The sequence below is a fragment of the Carettochelys insculpta genome, chromosome 2 (assembly GCF_033958435.1).
Source record: "Carettochelys insculpta isolate YL-2023 chromosome 2, ASM3395843v1, whole genome shotgun sequence".
Taxonomy (NCBI): Eukaryota; Metazoa; Chordata; order Testudines; family Carettochelyidae; genus Carettochelys; species Carettochelys insculpta.
Window position 1 is genome coordinate 799,454 of NC_134138.1, and position 19,303 is coordinate 818,756.

The window sequence follows — 19,303 nt, forward strand, 5'->3', positions numbered from 1 at the left end:
CAATCATGTATCATGGTCTCCTTTCTTTTGGAGTCCAATTCTATGCTGATGTCGCAAAAGCAAGGGCTTCTCTTCACCCTAACATGCACTTGACTCCTATACCCACAGATTGACACCAGTGCATGGCCCTCAAATTACTCTCTTTGCCCCACTAGCTGCAAACAGGATCAGGGAGCTGCTACTCTTCTCCCCTTGGGGAAAGGCAAATGCAGGATCCTGGCTGTGGAATCCAACAGCTGCCTCCCCTCTCTCCTCTCTCACTCCCTGCCCCACCTGCTTAATGCTCTCTCTCTATCCCTGAGAGCAGTTTGTAGCCCTGTGCCTGGGCCTCAGATGGCTGCCTAAATCCAGGGCCAGCAGAAAGTGCTGTGTGGAGAGGTGCTTGGCTTCCACTCCCTCAGCGACAGGGAAGAAAGGAGTTCTGGGGGCTCACCGAGTGCCAGAGGCCCAAGAAGCCAAGTGAGGTGAGCCCACTGGGAAATGGTGATGGAAATGCACAGAGAGCCCATGGGGAAAGCAGGGTGCTGGTGGCGCGGGGGGGAGGAAGAAGGCAGGAAGAAATATGCTGCCTGCAAGATGTCACTTCTATGAAAACAAAGTCTAGACCACACAAAGGCTGCTACAGAGGCATCTAGCTCTAAGAACACGCATAACAGGGACCATCCACACAGACAGCACCAGGGTGGGAGGCCAGAGCAAATCTGAGCCATCTCCTCTGGTGGCCTCTTTCTGGTAAGGACCCTGCTTGGTGCTTCTCATGTCATGGCTAGGGAACCACTGAATCTGGACTGCCTAAGACAGGGTTAGTCTGAATGTAAGGCATAGGAATTTGGGAGTTCTTGGAAAAGATGATTTCACGCAGCTCCCATCAAAGCTCAGTGCATGACGTGAGCCATGTGTGAACAACTGGCCTTTATGAATTATTGTGGCTTTGGAACTGCCATGTGCCTATGGCCTAGTCTCTCCATCGATGTTAGTTACACAACTTCAGCTCTGTGAACAAAGTAGCTGAAGCTGATGCACTTACATCTGCTTACGAGGAACCATGGTATCTTCACTGCAGCAAGTCAAAGATGATGCTCTTCTGTTAATTCCACCTACACTTCTCATTCTGGTGGAATACCAAAGTTGAGAGGAGAGCACTCAGCAGTTGGTTTATAACCACTATACTCGACATGATACATTGATCCTCACTGTATTGACTGCTGCCTGCCAATCTGGCAGATAATAATGAAGTTTCATGATGCTTTGAGAGGACAGGCCTCAGAAAACTGCCTGATCAGTCAGAGAAGGCTTACAACTCAGTCAGCCACTAAACAGGGCTTCTGTCTCTGCTCTCTCACACTCTCTTGATTTCCTCTGCCCTTTTCTTGCTTTCTTGTATTTCTGCTTCCAATTCTGGCTCTAAAATGAATGAACTTGTATAGCTTCCAGTCATGGTATCTCACTACATTAATCTACAGAGCACAGGTTAAATGGATTAAGAACTGGCTGACATAACCATAGGGAATTATCAAATGGAGGTATCTCTAGTGTCATTTCCCAGGAATCAGTATGTGGCTTAAAACTATTCAGCAGAGTTATCAATGATCTGCAGGTAATATAAACTCACTACTGCTGTAACAGGTGAGCAAGTCAAAGTTTAGAGGAGTGGTAAATCATGTTTTAGCCAGATTAGACCACAGGTTCAACCTGCCTGGGCCATCACACTTGGGATATGTGCAATCCCGGACCAGGTAAGGACAGTTCTGCCCCACCTGCTGGCTCCAGACCCTTCTCCTGGGCTTCCCTCCCTGTTGTTACCCATGGCTCCCCAACTCCTCCCCTTGCCCCCCAGCAAGATCCCCAGCTCCTGGCCACAGCTCCCCCTCCCCACCTCTTCCAGGCCACAGCTTCCTGCCAGCCCCAGCTGCAGCTTTCCTGAACCATGGCTTTCCGCCCAGCCCCCACTGCAGCTTCCATGGGCTGCAGCTTCCATGGGCTGCAGCTTCCTGCCCACCTCCAGGGATGAGCTGTGTGAGCCATTGCTCCCTGGCCCGTGGCTTTCCACCCAGCCCTGGCTGCAGCTTCCCCAGGCCACAGCTTCCTAAGCAGCCAGCCCTGGACACCACTCCTGGACCAGGGAAGAGTCTCTCACTGCAGCTCCTGGGCTCAGGCCTCCTAGCTACAGCTCCCCCTCATGCCCCACCCACTTGCCCACCAGAGCAGCTATGGCTGCCCTGCCCTGGGCCCCTGCCACTGGTCTGGCTGGCCCCTCCTCCTGCCAGACCATGGATCTTGCTGAACAAGACAATGGCAGATTTGGGAGTTTCAACCTGTACTTGATCTATTAGTCCCTTCGTGCATTAAGTTCTGCTAATCTACGAGGACAGAGCAGTCATACAAAAGCAAAGTTACACGCAATGAACCAGAGTGCAGGTCCCTACAGAATGGTGAACTACACCTGAGAAAGCAGCAACTCCAAAGGAGTGTGGGATCAAGCAACAGAACATGGGAGTTGATGAAGTAAAAAGGGCTGATGTTCTCCTTGATGGGATAAGCAGAAAGGAGAAAGAAGAGGGATTTCAACATCTGGGTGACTTTAGTGAGGCGGATTTAGGAACACTTGGTTCAATTCTTGGTACAATTTTCAAAAATGTGTGAGCAAAACTGAAGACAGTACAGAACAGAGCCACAAATACTTCAAGAGCTTGAGAAAATGCTTGATACAGAGACCTACAGAGGTTAATCTGTGTACAAAAGTGACTGAGGGGTGATCTAATTACCATGTGTATGTATGGTCATACAAAGAAAATACCACATGTTAACAGGAACTTTACTCTAGGAAAAAAAGATAGAAAATGAAGCAATGACTGGAAGCTGAAATCAGACAAATTCAACTTAGAAATCAGGCAAACAATGATTAAAAGCTAGAGTGTTGCAGCCCACCAACAGCTCAGTGGTTTGGGCATTGGCCTACTAAACCCAGGGTTGTGAGCTCAATCCTTGAGAAGGCCATTAAGGGACTGGGGCAAACAAATACCAAGGATGGTGCTTGGCCCTGCCAAGAGGGCAGGGGACTGGACTAGATGACCTGCTGAGGTCCCTTTCAGCTCTAGGAGATGTGTACCCCCTAATTAATTTGTGGGGGAGGGCTAGCTCAGTGGTTTGAGCATTAGACTGCTAAAACCAGGGTTATGAGCTCAATCCTTGAGAGGGCTATCCAGGGATCTGGAGCAAATAGACTTTAAAGGATCTAGGGGTTATAATGGACCACAAGCTAAATGTGAGTCAACAGTGTGATGCTGTTGCAGAAAAAGCAAACATGATTCTGGGATACATTAACAGCTGCATTGTGAACAAGACACGAGAAGTCATCCTTCTGCTCTACTCTGCACTGGTTAGGCCTCAGCTGGAGTATTGCATTCAGTTCTGGGCACTGCAGTTCAAAAAAGGCATAGGAGAAATTAGAGAGGGTCCAGAAAAGAGCGACAAGAATGATTAAAGGTCTAGAGAATGTGACCTATGAAGAAAGGCTGAAAGAATTGGGCTTGTTTAGTTTGGAAAAGAGAAGATTGAGGGGCAACATGACAGCAGTTTTCAGGTACCTGAAAGGGTGTAATAAGTAGTAGTTCTTCCTGGCCTTTGAGGATAGAACAAGAGGCAATGGACTTAAACTGCAGCAAGGGAGGTTTAAGTTGGACATTAGGAAAAAGTTCCTAACTGTCAGGGTGGTCAAACACTGGAATAAATTGCCAAGGGAAGTTGTGAAATCTCCATCACTGGAGATATTTAAGACCAGTTTAGACAGATGTCTATCAGGGATGGTTTAGACAGTATTTGGTCCTGTCATTGGGGCAGGGGGCTGGACTCGATGGCCTCTCAAGGTCCCTTCCAGTCCTAGTATTCTATGATTGTATTTAATAAGTTGAGTAAGGTAAGGGAAGTGGTGGATTTTCCCTCTCTTGCTGTGTTCTAATCCTGGATGACTTTCCGAAACAGATGCTTCAATCAAACACAGCAGAGGGCTTGAAAGAGGGGTAACTAAGTGAATTCAGGGACCTGTGATATACAGACCATAAGACTACATGATCTAATGTGTCCTCTGCCCTTAAACTCTGTAAGTCTTGAGCCAGTGCTAATGCTCTAAATGGGGGAGCAGCCCCCACTCCCTGGCAATTAATTCTCCAGCAAGTGAAAGCAGTACCAGGTGAACAGAGTGAAGAGATCATGGCAGGAAATAACAGAGATTTTCAACCTGGATACCAGCAGCATATACACTCCTGGAAGGAGAAAGCAAACCCCAGATTCCTAATGGAAAGGAAAGCCTTGGACCACAGGAGTAGCCACCAGAGGGTAAGATGGGGTGACAGCTCTGACGTAGACCAGAGTTTGCAGCAGTGTACAGCAGCTAGAAAACCCCAGCGACCTTTGGGCCCAGACCAGGGAGGAGCCAGACTCTCTCACTCAACAGCTCTGTAGAGACTCTACCCTCTCACGATCCTGTGCTCAGCTTCAGTTCCCTCAGGCCCACGCACATGACAGTGTCATTCTCTGTGTGTTTGAGGGGGACCTCACTTGGCTATCCCATCTTACTTCTGGACACCACGTGATATATGGAAAAAATGGAACAAAAAAGCAGTCTGTAGCACTTCAAAGACTAACCATTGATCAGGTTTTGTGGGCCAGACCCACTTCTTCAGATCTGGAGATAGCACTGTACCATTTCCGGCAAGAACTATCTCCAGATCTGAAGTGGGTCTGCCCCATAAAAGCTCATCACCTAATAAACTGTTAGTCTTTAAAGTGCTACATGACTGCTTTTTTCTTTTGCTCAGATACTCACTAACATAGCTACCTCTCTGTGACTATTCATCATGAAAAAATGGAGTGTTCAGAGAAGAGAGATGGAATAGGTCAACAGCCAGAAAAAATTGACTCACCAGGAGAGATTAGACAAGCTAAATCTGTCCCGTATTGCTAAGCAACAACTAAAGGGACATGACCACAAACTGAAATATCAGAAGGGTGTGATCAGCAGAGAGAGAAAACTTATACTTGGTCTGCTTAGTGCTAAAGCAAACAATCAAATATCTAAAAGGAGTAAATGATCCTGCCCTGGCCCCAGAGATGGCATGTGGTAGGAACTTCCAACTTTAGCTATAAGAACAGCCATACTGGGTCAGATTAATGGTCCACTTAGCCCAGGATCCTGCCTCTGGCCGTGGCCAGTGCGTAACATTATGAGATAAACGGACATATCCCTATTCACTTTCTCTACACCTTTAAGATTTTTATAGACTATCATTTCCCCACTGTACTTCTAATGCCCTTTCCTATGGATGCTGTTCCATACACCAAATGAGTTTTGTTACCCTTCTCTGTGCTGTCTCCAATCCTAGCCTTTCTTAGATAGGGCAACCAGAATGTCACACAAGATTCAGGCATACTATGGACCTTTTTTTTTTTTTTTTTTTTTTTATAGTCCCTTTTCATCTCGAGAGACGGTGGTTAGCAGCAGCGGTGAGGCTCTATGAGCAGCATTTGAGTCTGCAGCTTCTCTCATGGCTGATTTGCACAGTCGATTGCAGTAACGGCCTGTCAGCCTAAATCGACCTATACAGCAGCAATATATTTGTCTCAGCGATTCCTTTCCTAACACTGTTAGCTTTTTTAACTGCTGATGGACAATAAGCAGATGTTTTCAGATCGCTCTGCCACTTGAACAGACCAGAAAATATTTGGGTAGCTGGCCTAAACCACTAATCATGGTGCTGTGGCCAGATTAATTTAGGCAATAGCTCAGTGGTTCTCAACAAAGGATACACATTGGCCTGGGGATACCTAGTGTTATTCCAGGGCATACATCAATTCACCTAGATAATGTGCTTAGTTTTACACGAGGTAACACAAAAAGCACTTGCAAAAATCAGTATGAACTAGGGCTGTTGATTAATTGCAGTCAATTCATGGAATTAGCTCAAAAAATTATTCACAACTAATTGCAGTTTTAATCATACTGTAAAGTAATAGAATGCCAATTGAAATGTACTATATATTTTGGGTGCTTTTTTACATTTTTAAATAAAATTGTTTTCAGTTACAATGCAGAATATATGCATACATGCTCACTAATTTTTTTTAAATATTTGCACTGTAAAAATACTATTTTGCAATACACTTCTTAAAAGTACTGTAGTGCAATCTCTACTGCAAAAATACAATTTACAGATGTAAATATTTTATTACTCTACTACACTCAGAAGCGAACAATATAAAACCTTACAGCCTACAAGTCCACTCATTCCTAGATCTTGTACAGCCACTCACTCAGACAAATCAGTTTGTATACATTTGCAAGAGATAATGCTGCCCATTTCTTATTCACAATGTCACTCTGAAGTCAGAAAAGGCATTCAACATGGCACTGTTGTAGCTGCGACTGCAAGATATTTACATGTCAGGTGAGTTAGAGATTCACATGTTCCCTCGGGCTTCAACCACCATTCCAGAGGCCACGTGTCCAAGCTGATGATGGGCTTGGCTAGATAATGATCCAAAACAGAGCAGACTGATACATGTTCATTGTTCCAAAGCCACCAGCAGAGGGTTGATTTTCTTCTTTGGTGGTTCAGGTTCAGTTTCTGCATAGAAGCGTTTCTCTTTTAAGACTTCTGAAAGCATGCTCCACTCCTCGTCCGTCAGATTTTGGAAGGCACTTTGGATTCTTAAGCCTGGAGTGCTGTAACTATTTTTAGAAGTCTCACATTGGTACTCTGTGTTTTGGAAAACCTGCAGTGGCATGTTCTTAAAATGAACATGTGCTAGGACATCATCCAAGACTACTACAACATGACATATATGGCATAACACAGGTCAAACACATCAGAGGCATACAATTCTCCCCCAGCGAGTTCATTCTCAAACTTTAAATTCACTTTTTTTTTTTTTTTTTTTTTTAAACAAGTGGCATCAACATGGACATACCCTCTGATAAGGCAGTCAAAGCATGAAGGGACAAATTAATATTTGGCATATCTGGCATGTAAATATCTTGCTAGGCCAGCTACAAAGGTGTCAGGTGAATGCCTGTTTTCACTTTCAAGGGACACTGAAAACAAGAAGCAGGCAGCATTATCTTCTGTAAATGTAAACAAACTTGTTTGTCTGAGTGATTGTCTGAACAAGAAGTAGGACTGAGTGGACTTTTAGGTTCTATAATTTTACTTTATTTTTGTACATAATTCTACATTTAAGCTCATTTTTCATGATAAAGTGATTGCAGTACAGTACTTGTATGAGGTAAACTGAAAAATACTTTCCTTACAATGAAAATATTTCTGATGAAAATATAAAATCAGCACTGTACACTTTGTATTCTTTCTTGTAATTGAAATCAATATATTTGAAAATGTAGAAAATATCCAGAAAACATTTACTAATGGGCATTCTATGAACAGCATGATTAATCACAATTTTAATTACCTGATTAATAGTAATCTTTAATCATTTGCCAGCTCTAGTACAAATTTCATTCAATTAATTATTTGTTCATACCGCTATATATTATTACACACTGAAATGTAAATACAATATTCCAACAGATTTATTTTATAATTATATGGTTAAAATAAGAAACTGTATTTACAGTAGTAGCATGCTGTAACACTTTTATAAGCAAGTAGTTTTTAAATGAAGTTAAACTTGGGGATAACCAAGACAAATTGGACTCCTGAATGGGGTACAAGTAGTCTGAAAAGCCTCAGCCACTGCACTAGCTTGAGCATCATCCCCATATGTATGTCTATCCACAGTCTGAATCACACCTACCAGCTGCTGTGCAGCCATACCCTGAACTCCATACTACTTTTGGAGGTTGCATTGTGTTATCACTCTTGTTCTTGGTTTGTGGAGAACATTCATAATAAGGGGCTGATGAGCCACAAAAACCTCCTCCCTCACACTAAGGGGGAGGAGAGCAGCACAGCACCCTGCATGAAGTAGTAATAGAGTATAACAGCTAACAGGGACAGGATTGAAGTTCAGCAATGCCAAGTACCCAGGCGCATCCCTGCAGCTTTTCTTAATGACACCAGAGCAGAAGGGACTTTTCTTTTTACTGGAAAGGAGGGAAAACTTACAAAGGAATATCTGAATAGCTGTTGTGTACTCTTCAAATAATAGTCTTGTAGCACGCTTTATTCATGCTTAACCTGTACTAAAAGTCTCCAGGCACCTAAGGTTCCTGACCACAACAGCACTGTAGACTCACTGTTATATGCTAACCCATAGGCCTAAGAAATCCCGGTCATCATGATCTGCCAGTTTTCAGTGTTCCAAGGTCTTGTTTACACTCTCTCTAAGGAAGAAATGGGAAGCCTCCTTCCCCCAGCTGTTTGTTAGAGACCTTTGGAATTCAGTGTGGAGTCACAGAGGGCAAAGCAGGAGGAGGAAAAAGCCCAGTTCCACCTGGACAGAAAGATCGGAGATATTCTGAGTCACCTTGAGCAGCAAGAGAAGCAGGGAACAGCATTAATCAGAGAGGATGTCAAGCACATGAGGCTTGCAAGCTGAGGCTGCTTCACAAGGACGGCTGCTCAGATGTTAAAATGACACTGGGGGGAAGAAAGGAGAGACTCGTAACATGATAGCAATGTCCTACTCAGGCACATGGCAAATTCAAGGAATAGGGAAAAGATAAGCTAACACTTCCTGCATCAGGATCCTCAGGGTCACTAGTGCTGCGCCACTTGAGGGAGGCCCACATGCTCGTAAAACCTCTTCTTGATAGTAATCTAGAAGAAAACTGCAAGGAGGTGGGCTGGGCAGCTGGGGCCAGGACCAGATTAAGGGGCTTTAGGGGCTGCAGCCCAGGACCCTGTTAGCCCGAATACGCAGCTACTAAAACCCCTGTGTGCTGCAGCTCTGCTTAGCATGGGCAGAGGGAGAGAACAGTTGTGTGTGCTACCATTCCCATTTCTGCCTCCCACTGGAGCAGTATGTGCAACCATGAGCAGTGCCAGCCTGCAGGCTCCATCCCTACCATGCTCATTGGCCAGGAACTGCGGCTAATAGGAACAGTGGGAAGCAGTGCCTTCACGTGCAAGTCCACATGGAGCCACATGTCCCCCACCACCCACCCAGAGCTGCGTCAGGTAAGCATTACAATCCCCAGCCCCCTCCTGCACGCTACCTCCATCCCAGACTCAGCACCCCCACATGCTACCCTGCTCCTGCAAGCTACCGCTAGCCAAGTTCCCACACCCAGCAGGCACCCGCACCCTACAACCCATCGTGACCGCACAACTCTATCCTGCATCCTCTCGCATACTGAACCCCTCATTTTTGGCCCCACACTAGAGGGCCCCCCATCAGAGTCAATCCAGTTCTGCCTGTGGCAACTGGTGGGACAGTTGTTCATCAATGGGCTTCTCCAGCCTAAATAAGGGAGGTAAGCAGAGAGAAATCAGGGATTGGACACAGACTGCAGTGCCTTTGCCCTACCTTGGCAGACAAGCCCTATTTCCAGAAGTTTCTACTAATTTCTTTAGTGGTTTTTCCTTGAATCCCAGCAGCCTCCCAGACAAGTCAATTTAACCTCACCAGCTGCCTTACAGGAAGGCACTATGGCTACATCTAATTCCCATGAGCAGATAGGAATAAGGGGACTTCGAAGTAGGTGGGGTCCTTTCGAAGAGGAGCCCCATCTGGACGAGCCGCGCGGCGGTGAGGCATGTCAATTTCGAAGTGCCGCAGCCGCCCGCATGCTAATGAAGCGCTGAATATGCATTTCAGCGCTTCATTAGTAAAGTTTGAAATGGCCATTTGCGTGGCCATTTCGAAGTTTGGGACACATGTAGACACGGCCTATAGGTCTAGTGTCTCAAAGGAGGTTAAGGCTCGTCACTTCCATTGAAATTTATGGAAGTTGGCCTTCTCAATAGCTTTGAGGATCTGGTTCTACTCCCTGTTTTACAAATTCATAGAATTTAGGGTGAAAAAGCAGCAAATATGTCCTTATGGGCTGATCTCCTGCATAGCACACACCAGAGAACCTTCCCCTGGGGCACCTGCATCCAGCCCTGTAATTTGTAGTTGAACTAGAGGGTCTTAGTTCAACATTTAATTTGGAGTTAATGAATATAAGTGACAGGAACTTGATTAATTGTTCCAATTAATTCTTGTTGATGAATTACAGAATAGCAGGGGAAGTGACTTACTCAAGTTCACAACAATTAGCACTATTGAAAAAAAATTATGAAAGGGGATTGAGAAGAATGGGATTGCTTATTTTAGATAGGAGACAAATCACTGTGGACACAATAAAAGTATGCAAAATAATGGCCTGGGAAAGATCCAAGAGCTTGTTTCCCTGTGTCACAACAAAGAAACATTAATACAATTAGAATGCTGCTAATTCAAAGTGATAAAAGAAAATAGTGTCTCTCACCAGATGTAATTTAACCAAGTAACTCATCACTACAGGAAAGCTTTCAGACTTAGAATTTAAGATTTAAAGAGCAATATATATAGTAACGATAACCATGATTCTTACCACTGATGTTAAGAAAAAGGTCTGGGAAGGGAGCTAAAACCTCCTACTTCAGGACTACCAGCCCTGGTGGTGGCTGCTATGAAATGGAAGACTGAACTACCTGAACCCTGAGTCTGACCTCCACGCCATGATGGATTTTTGTTTCAGTGCCTGGTTCTGAGAAACGGGACCATTTCATTCTCAAGATTTTGACACTGTCCTACCAGATTCTTAGGCCTGATCTACACTAAGAAATTACATTGGCATAGCTACATCTCTCATGGAAGATGGGGAGAATCCTTACCATTGGCACAGGTCACAACTACACTGAAGGCCTCTGGTAACGCTACTGCGTCACAGTAGCACACCCTTACAACATTACCTTTAACCCCACAGTATCTGAACACCTGCCACTAGTACATTAAGTAATGTGACTAACACTGGGTAGGGGACTACGTATACAGCAGTGTGTTTTGACACTGGCTGGGGGTAAAAATGCTGGTCTGTGCTTATGTTAGAGAAAACTAGCTGGCCAACCGAACCTGGCACAGAGTAAATGGTTGAGAGGTTTGTGCTAACCCTTAGTTCTTTGGTTCCTAAACTGGAAGCTACCAGAGCTATGCCCACCACACTGAACATAGTTCTGCACAGGAATGTTGAACTCTTATTACATGAGGATGATGAAGTACTTTCCAGTCCGTTAGTAATTAAGGAGACTGTTGAACAGCATCCACTAGAAATAAACACTTGTAAATCAGCAGCTCTGGAAAACCTACACCCAAGAGTACTAAAAAAGTTGTCTGAGATGTCTAGCCCAGAGATGTTAATTTTTAATAAACCTTGGAATATTTGGGGAAATTGTAGTAGAATGGAAGAGTGCAAATGTCATGCCAATATTCGAAGAAGGCAAGTGGGACGATACACGTATTTAGACGCCCATTAGCCTGACAACAATATTGAGCAATAAAGTGAATACAGGATTTGTTCAATACAGAATTTAAGGATGGGAATATAACTAACAAAAGTTGATGGGGTTTTATGGAAAACTGGTCTTGCCAAACAAAATTCTTTTAATTCTTTGACATGCTTACAAGTTTGGCTGATACAAAGTTACTGCATGGGGACCTCGTGTGTCATATTCAGCCCTTTGCATGGCTAGGAGAGACCTTGAGGCGTAACAGCATAACCAGTATGGTTTCTCTAGCTATATTGAGGGGCCTATAGCTTGTCTGCAGCCAGAGTAAAGAGCAACAGCCATTAACTGTGAAGCTGCAAGTCACATGTTTGCATTCCATCTACATTCCAGTACAACAGCGTCACATAAGGCTGTCCAGAAGACAACCACATCCTAGTGCCACCCATCGTTAAATAGATCTCAAGATAAAGAAAACTTAGGTAACAGCATTTTATCTGGCAGGCAATGACTTATCAATAGCTGAGGTTGTGGAACCACCATTCTCAGCTGATTGTCTTCACTTTTCTACTGTTTTCTGTATAATCTCTGTCTGGTTTGTAATTGATCCTGTCTGCTGTATAATTAGTTAGGTGTAAATCAGTTAAGGTGGTGGGTTATGATTGGTCAGGTAATTCTGTTACTGCAGGTTATGATTGGTTATTAAAATTGTACTAAAATAATTGTCTAAGTATATAGCTAAGCAGGACTCAAATTTCACTACTTAAACTGGGTTCCAAGAAGGAAAAAGGGGGAAAAGAGGAACAGAACATCAAGCAGGAGGGAAGAAGGAACACCTTAAGGAGGACTCACCCCCACCCAATACCCCCCAAAACCCTGAGGTGCAGCAACCAGCATCCAGAGAGTGACTTTGTCTGTCCCAACAGTGGAAGTCTGCCTGCCTTGTCAGGACTGGTGAGTGTGACACTGAGTGCTTAGCGTGTATTCTGCTTGCTTGGTAATTGTCAATAACTAGAGAATAAGAATATTACTGTGGAAAGTATCGGAGGGGTAGCCGTGTTAGTCTGGATCTGTAACAGCAACGAAGGGTCCTGTGGCACCTTATAGACTAACAGAAAAGTGTTGGGCATGAGCTTTCGTGAGCACAGACTCACTTCATCAGATGCTGGTCTTGGAAATCTGCAGGGCCAGGTATAAACAAGCCAGAGCAAGGGTGGCTCTGGCTTGTTTATACCTGGCCCTGCAGATTTCCAAGACCAGCATCTGATGAAGTGAGTCTGTGCTCACGAAAGCTCATGCCCAACACTTTTCTGTTAGTCTATAAGGTGCCACAGGACCCTTCGTTGCTCTTACTGTGGAAGGCTTTTTCAGTGGCACAGACCCCGCACCCCGCAGGGAATTACGCCCCAAGCCCTAAGAATTCGGTAAGGGTGGGAGTTTAAATTAATAGGGTCACACCTTGAGCCCTATGGATTGGGTAAAGGTGTGTATGTCCCTGAGCGTGGAAGGGATGAGAAATTTATGCAGGTAACAGAGATGTCATCAAGTTTAGCCCTCGTTGCTGAGGCAGCACTAAGTAAACCTATAGCAGCAACGAAGGGTCCTGTGGCACCTTATAGACTAACAGAAAAGTTTAGAGCATGAGCTTTCGTGAGTTAACTCACTTCTTCAGATGCTGGTCCTGGAAATCTGCAAGGCCAGGTATAAATAGGCCAGAGCAAGGCTGGGGATAATGAGGTTAGCTCAGGCAGGCAGGCTGAGTTGTATTGTCATCAGTAGATCTGGAGGTGTGAACTCCAAGAGAGGGGAAGCTGCTTCTGAATTTAGCCAGCCATTCACAGTCTTTGTTTAATCCTGAGCTGAGGGTATTGAATTTGCAGATGAATTGTAGCTCAGCAATTTCTCTTTGGAATCTGTTCTTAAAATTTCTTTGCAGCAGGATAGCTACTTTTAAATCTGCTACTGTGTGTCCCGGGAGATTGAAGTGCTTTCCTATGGGTTTTTGTATATTGCCATTTCTGATGTCTGATTTGTGTGCATTTATTCTTTTACGTAGAGACTGTCCAGTTTGTCCGATGTATATGGCAGAGGGGCATTGCTGGCACATGATGGCATAAATTACATTGGTAGATGTGCAGCTGAACGAGCCCACGATGGTGTGGCTGATCCGGTTAGGTCCTGTAATGATGTTGCTGCTGTTTATATGTGGGCAGAGCTGGCAACGAGGTTTGTTGCATGGATGGGTCCCTGAGATAGAGTGACTGTGGTGCGGTGTATAGTTGCTTGTTAGGATTTGTTTTAGGTTGGCAGGTTGTCTGTGGGCAAGGACTGGTCTGCCTCCCAAGGCCTGGGAAAGTGTGGGATCATTGTCCAGGCTGGGTTGAAGATCCCTGATGATGCGCTGTAGAGGTTTTAGCTGAGGACTGTAGGTGATGGCTAGTGGTGTTCTGTTGGTTTCTCTCTTGGGCTTGTCCTGTAGTAGGAGGCTTCGTGGCACACGTCTGGCTCTGTTGATTTGTTTTCTCACTTCCTCAGGTGGGTATTGCAGTCTCAAGAATGCTTGGTGCAGATCCTGTAGGTGTTTGTCTCTGTCGGAGGGGTTGGAACAAATGCGGTTATATCTAAGTGCTTGGCTGTAAACGATGGATCGTGTGGTGTGTCTGGGATGGAAGCTGGAGGCATGAAGGTAGGCGTAGCGGTCAGTGAGTTTACGGTACAGGGTGGTACTGATGTGTCCATTGTGTATAAGCATGGTAGTGTCAAGGAAGTGGATCTCCTGTGTAGATTGGTCCAGGCTGAGCTTGATGTTGGGGTGGAAGTTGTTGAAGTCCCGGTGGAATTCCTCCAGAGTTTCCTTCCCATGGGTCCTATGGGTCCCATAGGTCTAAGTAAACCTAGACACTGACACATTTATTTGACCTGTTCTTAGATTCCTCAGCATCTTTTGAAACCTTGTTCCAGAGTTTACCTATGCTTATAAAAAAAGTTTTTCCTAATATCTAACTTTACTGCAGATGAAGCCAGTTATGCCCTGTCCTACCTTCAATAGATGTAGAGAACTACTGACTACCATCTTCTTTAGAGAGTCCTTATTATACTTGAAGACTTATCAGGTCCCTCCTCACTCTTCTTTTCTCCAGAGCGCGCACAGCCAGGGTTTTTGTTTTGTTTTTAAACCTTTTTTCATTCATCGGGTTTTCTAAACGTTTTATCATTTCTTTTCTCTCATGGATTCTCTCAAATCTGTTCACATTTTGCCTAAAATGTGTTACACAGACTTGGACTCAGAACTTTAACTAGGGTCTCATCAGTGCCAAATTCACTTGCCTGTTCACACTTGTACCATTGTTGACAAATATTGACTTTGTGGGCCATTATAATTTTAAGATTTGAACATGAGCTCCCAGTACGATGCTGTAGCAAAGGAGGGTATATAAGGGACACGCAGTAGGAAGGTTATTTAACTGTTTTGTACGGGCTGCATACAATTCTGGTGCCTACATTTATAGAAGGATGCAGCAAAATTGAAAAGGACACAAAGTAGAATCATACAAATTATCTGACTAGAGAAAATGCCTTATAGTGAGAGACGTACAGGGCTCAGTGTGAATCGTATCAAAAGATAAAAGCGAGAAGTGACTTGATTATGGTGTGCAAATATCTAAATGGGGGAAAATACCTGGTGCTAAATGCCTCTAAGCTAGCACAAGAAGGCATAACAACAGAGAGGGAGTCATGCTAGTCTATATACTATCAAAACAAAAAGCAGTCAAGTAGCACTTTAAAGACTAGCAAAATAATTTATTAGGTGAGCTTTCGTGGGACAGACCCACTTCTTCAGACCACAGTCATACCAGAACAGACTCCATATTTAAGGCGCAGAGAACCAAAAACAGTAATCAAGGAGGAAGAAGAATTCTAGAAGAATTCCAGAAGAATTCCACAGAGACTAACAATCTACACCCCACCATCAACTTATGCCTTGATTACTCCACGCACGAGATACATTTCCTGGACACTACAGTACTAATCAAGGATGGCCTGATCAGTACCACACTGTACCGAAAACCTACTGATTGCTATACTTACCTACACCCTTCTAGCTTCCATCCTGCACACATAACTATATCCATTGCTTACAGTCAAGCTCTTAGACACAATCGCATTTGCTCTGATCCAACTGACAGAGACCAAAAACTACAAGATCTTTACCAAATATTCATAAACCTAAATTACCCACCAGGAGAAGTCAAAAAACAAATCGAAAGGGCCACATGAATACCCAGAGACCAGCTACTCCAAGACTGGCCCAAAAAAGCCAAGAACAGAACGTCACTAGTCATCACCTACAGCCCCCCAACTCAAACCACTGCAATGAATTATTAAAGACCTACAACCTCACCTTAATCAGGATGCCACACTCCAGAAGGCCCTGGGTGACAGGCCTGTTCTCTCCTACAGACAACCTCCCAACCTTATGAGGATCCTCACAAACAGCCACAGTCTATACCACAGGAATACCAGTCCTGGAACCTTTCCCTGCAACAAAGCCCACTGCCAGCTTTGTCCACATATCTTCTCTGGAAATACCATCACTGGACCTAACCAGGTTACTCACAGAATCACGGGCACTCTCTCATGCTCCTCTACTCACATCATATATGCCATCGTGTGCCAACAATGCCCAGATTCTTTGTATATTGGACAGACTTCAAACTCCCTTAGACAAAGGGTTAATGGGCACAAAACAGACATCAAAACACTCCAGATCCACAAACCAGTTATTGAACATTTTAATGGAATGGGGCGTTCTGTTAAAGACTTAAAAGTGCACGTTACTGAAAAAAAGCTTTCGCACCGCTATTCAAAGGGAAGCAGCCGAGCTGGCTTTTACATTCAAATTCGGCACATTAACACGTGGTTTGAACCAGGATGGGAATTTTCTGAGTCACTATAGGGGCTCGTCTGCATACTTGGCTTAATCTAATTCTTGACCTTCCCCCCCCACCCCCCCACTCTCTGATTTGCTCATCTTGATCATTTTTTTCTGATTTGTCCTCCTTGATTCCTGTTGGTTCTTTGTGCCTCAAATATTGAGTCTGTTCTGGTATGGCTATGGTCCAAAGAAGTGGGTCTGTCCCACGAAAGCTCACCTAATAAATTATTTTCCTAGTCTTTAAAGTGCTACTTGACTGCTTTTTGTTCAGAAGGCATAAGATGATCTTGGCTGGACACTGAAGGCAAACAAACTCAAATGGAAAGCTACACTTTTTTGTGTTTTTCTTTTCAAGCAGAAGGTGAGAAGCCTGAAAAAGGCTTCCAAAGGAACTAGAGAATTCTCCATCTCTTGAAGTCTTCAAATCCAGACTGGATGCTTCTGTGGAAGCTGTTTTAGTCAAACACAAGTTATTAGACTCAATACAGAGGGAACTGAGTAAAATTTCCTGTCCTGTATTATATAAAAAATCAGACCACTAGGAAAGATAATGGTCCTTTTCAGGTCTATAAAAAAAAGTCTATGAATCAGGCCCTCCTGAGGCTGGTCTGAAAATCTGTATATCCCTGCTGCCGACATTCCCCCCAAATGGTTACTCACTGTTCCAACGGTTGTTCTACAAGACGTGTTGTGCATATTTGAGTTAGGTGCACATGGGCACATGTGTACATGGCTGTCGGAAGGTTTTTCCCTAGCAACTACCAGTCAGTTTGACTGGGGAGTCCACATGTGACCCTGCCGACCTTGCACCCACTCAGTTCCTTCTTGCCATCTACTGGGACAGTGGGGCTGGAGGTTGAGTTTAGAACAGATATGAGCAACACATCACGATGAAAAGCCAACCCCAGGAGGAGGAGGAGGAGCTAGTGCAGGGCTGACTCAAGGACAGTGGCCCCAAAGGCTGTGTCAGGTCCAGACTGGTTCACAACAGCACACTGAGATGTGAAAGTGTGTACAGAGGACCATGTTGCAGCACGACAGATTTCTTGGAAAGGCACATGTGCCAGGAAGGCACTGAATAGCCCTGAGCTCATATAGAGTGCTCCATGACGGGAGGCGGGGAAACCTTAGAAAGGCCATAGCACACCAGCATACAAGAGACAATCCAGGGAGCGAAGCGGACAGGGAGCTGCAGACAGGGGAGTCTAAGAGGGAGGAGAGCAAGTGAGCCCGCTGCTGAAGAAGCTACCAGGTGAGAGTGCTGATCTCTGGGTGAGTGAGCGTGTGCTTTAACGGCTGGCATTTGAACTGCCATTTTGATTCCAGGTGGGGGGAGTTTCAGTTTCAGTGGCAGTCAGAACTGCCTGCCTGATCTTTTGCTCCCTTGATCAGCCTTCCCCTGTGTGACTCATAGGGGGAGGGCCTGAGAGAGGCCAGCAGGCTTAAAAGCCAGAGGCAGGAGCGACCAGGGGAGCAAAGCAGACAGGGAGCTGCAGACAGGGGAGTTTGACAGAGGGAGTGTGACAGAGAGGACTATAATGGTTAGGAAGACCCACAACACCTGTGCCAGCACTACTGCTGTCTCCTCCACTTGTACCTGTAGCCAGACAGACTGCCTGATCATGGATGTTTCTACCCAGATCCTGGTGTCGTTCTGCAAGGACTGTGGCTTGCCGTTCCCACTTACTGATACCCAGGCTGAGGGGAATATTCAGTGTGGAAAGTGCCTGCTGGTGGAATCTCTCAGGCGGCAGGTGGGGGAGCTACAGGAGGAGGCGGCCAGGTTGAGGAGTATCCGCTTCCTTGAGCAGTTCCTCGATAGTATTCAGGTGGAGACTGTGGAGGTAACTGTCCCAGTGCACAGGATGGCTGATAAACCACTAGAGGTGGTGGACCAGGGTGGACACTGGCAGCTGGTTACTTCTCGCAGCAGGCAGTGTTCCACCCCTGCTCAGAACCCTCCCACCGTGGTACTGGAAAACCGTTATGCTGTACTCGATACAGGAGACCAAGAATTACCCCGTACAGAAGAGCGGAAGCCTCGTACCCCCAAGGCTGGGAAGTCTACTGCCACCCCTGCAAGAAGGAAACGTAGAGTAGTGGTGGTTGGAGACTCTCTTCTGAGGGGGATGGAGGCGCCCATCTGTCGCCCTGACATTTCCTCTCGGGAGGTGTGCTACCTGCTGGGGGCCCATATCCGGGACATTATGCAGGCACTGTCGAAGATTATCTGGCCCTCTGACTACTATCCCATGCTTCTCATCCACGTGGGCACTAATGATACTGCAAGGTGTGATGCTGAGCAGGTCAAGAGTGACTTCAGGGCTCTGGGGGCACGGGTGAGGGAGTTTGGGGCACAGGTGGTATTCTCTTCAATCCTGCCTGTCAGAGGTAGGGGCCCAGGCAGAGACAGGTGTATCCTAGAGGTGAATGCTTGGTTGCGTAAATGGTGTCACCAGAAAGGCTTTGGTTTCTTTGACCACGGAATCCTTTTCCGGGAAGGACTGCTAGGCAGAGATGGCGTTCACCTTTCGAGGAGGGGCAACACCATATTCGGACACAGGCTGGCTAACCTAGTGAGGAGGGCTTTAAACTAGGTTCGACGGGGGCAGGGGAGCAAAGCCTGCAGGTAAGTGGAGAGCATGGATACCTGGGAGATGAACTTGAAATGTGGGGGAGTATGGGCTACACTGGGAGAGTAAAAAGAGGGCCAGGGCAAAACTGGGAGGCAAGACCAAATCAATGTCCGAGACACCTATACACAAATGCAAGAAGTATGGGAAATAAACAAGAAGAATTGGAAGGACTAATAAATGAATACAACTATGATATCGTTGGCATCACAGAAGCTTGGTGGGATAATACTCATGATTGGAATGTTGGTATTGAAGGGTACAGCCTGCTTAGGAAGGACAGACAGGGAGAGAAGGGAGGAGGTGTT

The 19,303-nt window shown here is 45.3% G+C and overlaps 1 protein-coding gene across 27 annotated transcripts in view; it reads right to left on the minus strand.

Annotated features, from left to right (window-relative positions):
- The window catches only part of SCRIB (scribble planar cell polarity protein), a 341,713-nt gene that overhangs the window by 211,507 nt on the left and 110,903 nt on the right, over positions 1-19,303 (minus strand). The gene's annotated exons all lie outside the window — the stretch shown is intronic.